The sequence below is a fragment of the Hemiscyllium ocellatum genome, unplaced genomic scaffold, assembly GCF_020745735.1.
Source record: "Hemiscyllium ocellatum isolate sHemOce1 unplaced genomic scaffold, sHemOce1.pat.X.cur. scaffold_93_pat_ctg1, whole genome shotgun sequence".
NCBI classification, from domain to species: domain Eukaryota; kingdom Metazoa; phylum Chordata; class Chondrichthyes; order Orectolobiformes; family Hemiscylliidae; genus Hemiscyllium; species Hemiscyllium ocellatum.
This window is the reverse complement of record NW_026869319.1, coordinates 1,707,179-1,713,517: the sequence shown is the minus strand read 5'-3', so window position 1 is coordinate 1,713,517 and position 6,339 is coordinate 1,707,179.

Here is a 6,339-nt window from a genome sequence, read left to right as displayed (position 1 = left end):
ACAACTGCCTTACAGACTAGTCAAGCAACAGCCTGACATAGTCATACTCACGGGATCATACCTTACAGAAATAACCCAGATAGCACCATCACCATTCCTGGATATGTCCTGCTCCAAAGGCAGGACTGGCCCAGCAGATGGGGCAGCTCAGTGAGATACAGTCGTAGGTAGTATCTCTGGGAGTCCCCAAAATTGACTCCAGACCCAATGACGTCCCATGGCTTCAGATTAAACATGGATAAAGATGTCTCTTACTGATTATCACGTAACGTCGTTCCTCATCTGAATCAGTGCTCCTCCATGTTAAACAACACTTGGAGAAAACACTGACTGTGGAAAGGGCACAAAGTGTATTCTGGATGGGAGATTTCAAAGTTGACCACCAAGAATGGTTTGGCAGCAGTACTACTGATCACGTTGGTCGGGTCCTAAAGGACATAGATTCTAGATTCAGTCGGCAGCAGGTGGTGAGGGAAAGAACAAGAGGGAAAAAAAAACATACATGACCTCATCCTTACCAATCTACCAACTACAGATGTATCTGTCCATGACAGTATCGGTAAAAGTATCAAGGTCACATTCAGAATAAACTCTATTGTGTTGTGTGGCGCTATCGCCACGCTAAATGGCACCGACTTTGAAGAGATCGAGCAACTCAAGACTGAGCATCCATAAGACACTGTGGACCATCAATAGCAACAGAACTGTACTCAAGCACTAACTGTAATGTCACGGCCCATAATATCACCTACTCAACCATTACCATCAAGCCAGACAATCAACTCTGATTCAATGGAGAATGCAGGAGGGCATGCCAGGAGCAGAACCAGGAATATACAAAGATAAAATATTCATCTGCTGAAGCTTCCAAACAGAAATATTTGCATGCCAGATATCATAAACAGCAAGGGACAGACTGAACTGAGCAATCCGACACTGAATGCATCAGATTTAAGCTCTGCAGTCCTCCTCTTCTGATCTTGGATGGTGTTGGACGATTAAACAACTCACCGGAGTAGGAGGCTGCACAAATATCCCCATCCACAATGATGGAAGAGCCCAGCACATCAGTGCAAAAGATAAGGCTGAAGCTTTCGCAGAAATCTTCAGTCAGAAGTTTCGGGTGGATGATACATTTCCCCCTCCTCCCGTGGTCTCCAAAGATTCTCAGACAGCACCTTCCAATCCTACGAGCACTTCCATCTAGAATGACAAAGGCAGCAGGCTCTTGCGAACACCACTGCCTTCAAACTCCCCTCCAAATCAGTCAACATCCTGAGTTGGAAATATATCACAATTATTTCACTGTTGCTGGGTCAAAACCCAAAAACAGCTCACAAATGGCACACTACCATACATCAAGAGCATTTCCGAGCTGACAGCCAGACGACTGCGACAACTAGGTCTCATAATAGCACACAAACCAACAGCCACTCTCAGACAACAACTCACAAGAACGAAAGACCCGATACCCAGCATGAGCCAAACAAATGTAGTGTACAAAATTCCATGCAAGGACTGCACAAAACACTACATCGGACAAACAGGAAGACAGCTAACGATCTGCATCCATGAACACCAACTAGCCACGAAACGACACGACCAGCCATCCTTAGTAGTTACACACGCAGATGACAAGCAACATGAATTCGACTGGGACATCACTACTATTATAGGACAAGTCAAACAGAGAACAGCCAGGGAATTCCTAGAGGCACGGCACTCATCCACAGATTCAATCAATAAGCACATCAACTTGGACCCATTATACCGACCACTGTAGCGGACAGCTGGAACTGACAACCGCAAGCGGCAGATTACAAATGCCGGAGGAAAGATCACAGAAGCGCTTCACAGGAGGCTCCCAAGCACTGAGGATGTCACCTAGACGGGGGACGAAACGTCTGCAACACAAATTCCCAGCTCGATGAACAGAACCACAACAGAAGTTTAAGTCGTTCCAATTTGAGCACCTCTAATTTGAACATGAACAGGAAAGCAGTGTTTCTGATGATGAACATTTTAGACCTTTCTGTTATTAGTAGGGTGATCAGTGTTCCATGAAATATTGTTGCTGAGCGCTGTGATAGATTTCACCTGTTTTGTTAAATTCAACAATATTAGCGTAGCAGGATCGATCGTTCAAAAATACCAGACTGAAAATGACAATCATCGTAGAGACAATGCACTCCCGCCAGATGAGACTCACAGATAGCAACTTATATTCAACATATTACTGCGCTACTGGCTGACACTGAATCCTCCCACCGTTCATATTACAGGGGTTACCATTGAACAGAGGGTGAAGTCAAATCAACATACAGATACAAGGATTACAAGAGTAGGTCTGAGACTTACAATTCTGCACTGAATAATAGACTGTATGACCATAAGGGCATGAGATATAGCAATAGATTTAGGCCATTCAGCCTATCTCTTCACTCTGGAAAATGTGCCATTTTGTCTTCGTCTCTAAAACTAATGTAAATATCTTCTATACTCTTTTGTATCAATCTTTGCAGTAATCACTCAGTTTCAATCAGTTGCGCCCCCCCCCCCATTCTTCTAAATTCCATTGAGTACAGACATAGAGCCCTCAACTGCTGCTCATATGACAAGCCATCATTCCCAGGATAGATCATGTCCAACACCCGTAGATCATTCCCCAGGACAGCTCAAAATAATCCAAATGCTGTCTGACCATAGCCTATTACATTCTCAGCAGTATGTCGCCGCCCTTGTATTCACACTCCCTTGAAATGAACGTTAACTTACATTTGCTTTCCTAACTGCCAACTGCACCTGCACATCAACCATAAGAGAGGACGAGTAGTCCAAACTCCTTTTGTGCTTCAGATTTCATGAAGGCTTTTAGAACATAGTATCTGCCTGTATTCCGCCTACTGAAGTGCATAATCGCACATGTTCCCATGTTGTGTTCCATCAGCCACGTGTTTTCCCAGTGTCCTAATCTGTCCTACTCTTTCTGCAGCCTCCCACTTCCTCAATATCACCTGCCTATCCAATCATCATTGTATCATCTGCAAACCTAGTAAAACTGCCGCCTGGTCAGATGGTTCGAATAACTGGCACTTCCTGACTACCTAAGGACTATCCACCATTGAAAAGGCACAACGCTCAAGATGCATGACTCCATTCAGGTTAAAGCAGCATGACTGGAATTACACCTGCAAAGTCTTCACCCCTTGCACCACTGGCACTGACACCGTGCCCGCCATTTTATTATGGTGACACAGAAATTGATGGTGCATGCTCCCAGTCTATTAATGGCAATCAGTCTCAATGCTGACTGTGTGGTGCTTACACCAAGCAATGTCATTATGTGTTGAAGACGACAGAGGGAGGTGGGGGGAGGGGATGTCTGTCATAAATGACTGTGTGACTGTCACTTAGGGCCGACACTGGCCGTGAAAGCCCCAGATGTACCTGTGTCTGTTGTCACTGCTGCAGGCAAAGTCAGTTTTCAATGAGTCAAATCAAAGAAAGTGATGGGCCTGGATAGTGTTTCTGACTGAGCACACAGATCCTGTTTGTACCAACTAGCAGAGGTATTCACATACAACTTCAGCTTCTTCCTCCAGAAGGCGAAGTCCCAAACTGATTCAAGAAGGCTATCATCATCCTTGTAAGTGAGAAAGCGCACGGAACATGGCCTTCGAGACGACCATCCAGTGACTCCGACCTCAATAATCATGAGAGGCTGGTTATTGCCTACACCAACTCCAGTCTCCCAGCCTGACCTGCTGCATTATAATTTGCCGACTGATGTAACGGGTTCACAACGGATGCAATATCCGAGCCTGCACGCATCCCTGTAACATCTGGACAACAGGCACACCTACACCAGACTCCTGTTTATTGACTAAAGCTCCACCTTCAAAATCCGTAACCCTTACAGACTAATCACAAAACTCTGCGACCTTGGTCTCGGTTCCATCCTCTGCAACTGGCTCCTCAGATTTCTGACCCACAATCGTGAAGATAGGTTAAAATCACCTCCACCACAATAACAATCAACACTAAAGCTGCTGAAGGATGTATTCTGAACACCCGACAATACGTCCTGTACACCCACGACTGTACTCTCAGCCCACTACTGTCCTCCCTATACACCAATGGCTGTGCTCTCAGCACCTTACTGTACGCCCCTGAACACCCAAGGATGTGCCCTCAACCTCTCCTGTATTCCCTGTACACCCACGGCTGTGTCCACAGCCCCCCACTGTTCTCCATGCACACTCACGTCTGTGCCCTCAGCCCCTTATGGTACTCCAGGTACACCCACGGCTGTGTCCTCAGCCCCTTAGTGTGTTCTCTGTACACCAACGGCTGTGCCCTCAACCCACTATTGTACTCCCTGTACACCCACGGTTGTTTCAGCAGCCCCCAACTGTTCTCCCTGTACTCCCATGGCTCTGTCCTAAGCCCCCTAATATCCTCCCTGTTCAACCACGCTGTGTCCTCAGTCCCCTATGTACTCCCTATACAGCCACGGCTGAGTTTCCAAATTCCAAACAACGCCAGCTACAAGTTCGCTGATGACATCACGATAGCAGTACGGACATCAAACAATAATGCGTCAGAATGTAGAAAGGAGATATAGGGTGTGTTGGTAATGACCTCTCTCTCTAATCTGGCAAATGTAAAGGAATGATCACTGACTTTATGAAGAAAGGATGGGAACATACTCCATGTACATCAACCATTTGAGGGACTGCAGAGAATCAAGTCCCTCGGAGTGACGATAACTCACAACCTGTCCTGAACTTCCCACATAGGTCCGACGGTCGGGAATATTCAACAATGCCTCTCCTTCCTGAGGTGATACAGAAATTCAGCATGTGCTGCTTCTACAGATGCACCATTGAGAGCGTATTGTCCCTTTGCATAACAGACTGGTACGGCAACTGCTCAACTCAGGATCGTGAGAAACTACAGAAGGTTGGGTGCACAGCTATGACCAACACGGACTCTAACATCCCAACCACTGATTTCATTTACATGGCTCTTTGCCGCAGAAAGGCTGCCAACATCTAGCCCTGATTACTGAGGGAAGGGAGACAGGAAATAGCTGGGGCATTAACACATATCTTTGCAGAATCCTTGAACACGGCTGAGGCCCCGGACAACTGGAAAATTGTTAATCCCTTGTTTAAGAAAGGCAGTAGGGATAATCCAGTCAATTATAGGTCGGTGAGACTAATGTCAGAGGTAGGGAATCTGCTAGAGTATATACTGATGGTTAGGATCTACTCTCATTTAGATGAAAATAGTCTTATCAGTGATGGGCAACATGGTTTTGCGCAGGGAAGGTCATGTTTAACAACTCAATAGAATAGTTGATTGAAGAGGGAGATACTGTTGATGTCATGTACATGGACTTCAGGAAGGCGTTTGGTATATTTCCCCACGGTTGGTTTATGGAGAAAGTGAAAGTCACATGGTGCGCTAGCTCCGTGGAGAAAGAACTGGCTGGGCAACAGGAGGCAGAGAATAGTAGGGGGTGACCAGTGGTTCCATTTAAGATACATAAATGGACAGGGAGCAAATGGACACTCATAACCTGAAAATAGGCGACAGATTTAGATAGATGATTTGGATCGGCGCAGGTTTGGACCACCGAATGGCCTGTTTCTGTGCTGGAATGTTTTGTTCTAACATTATCAAAGACCATCACACCCCAGTAAGGGTCTCCCACAACCTCTTCCATCAGGCTAAAAGATATGGAAGCTTGAAAACACTGAGCAGCTGGTTCATTAAAAGTTTCTTCCTGACTGTTATTAGACTGATGAATGTACTCTCTAATCTCAGATAATGCTGATCTTGGTCATGTTGATCTCGCCTCGTGCACGCTCAGTGCAGCATAACCTGCATGCCTCTCAGGCATGTTTTACAGCCACCGTTCTGCACATCCTTGCTTACTATCATCAGCCTGAACACCTTGGTTCTGGTCAAAGTAAATCCTCATCTCCCTCCCCCCAGCTCACTCCGAGCTCTCTCTGGTCCTCATCCCCAGCACCTTCCATTCCCTATCCCCAGCTCACTGTGTGTTTTGTGTCTCACTATTTCTCCACACTGTCTGTTTCCTTGTATCTTCCTTTTCTCTGGCTTCTGTTTCTTTCCCTGAACTTACTATCTCCCCCTTCTCCCTGTCCATGTGACTGTTTCTTGTTTTGTTTCCTTTCTCTGTTGACTTACTGTCCTTCTGTTTCCCTCGCTGTGTTCTCTCTCTTCGGTATAGTGTCTGTCTGTTTCTCCCTCGTTGTGATGTTAATAGCTTCTCTATTCTTTGGAAGCAGGAGATGGCTCTTTGGTTGG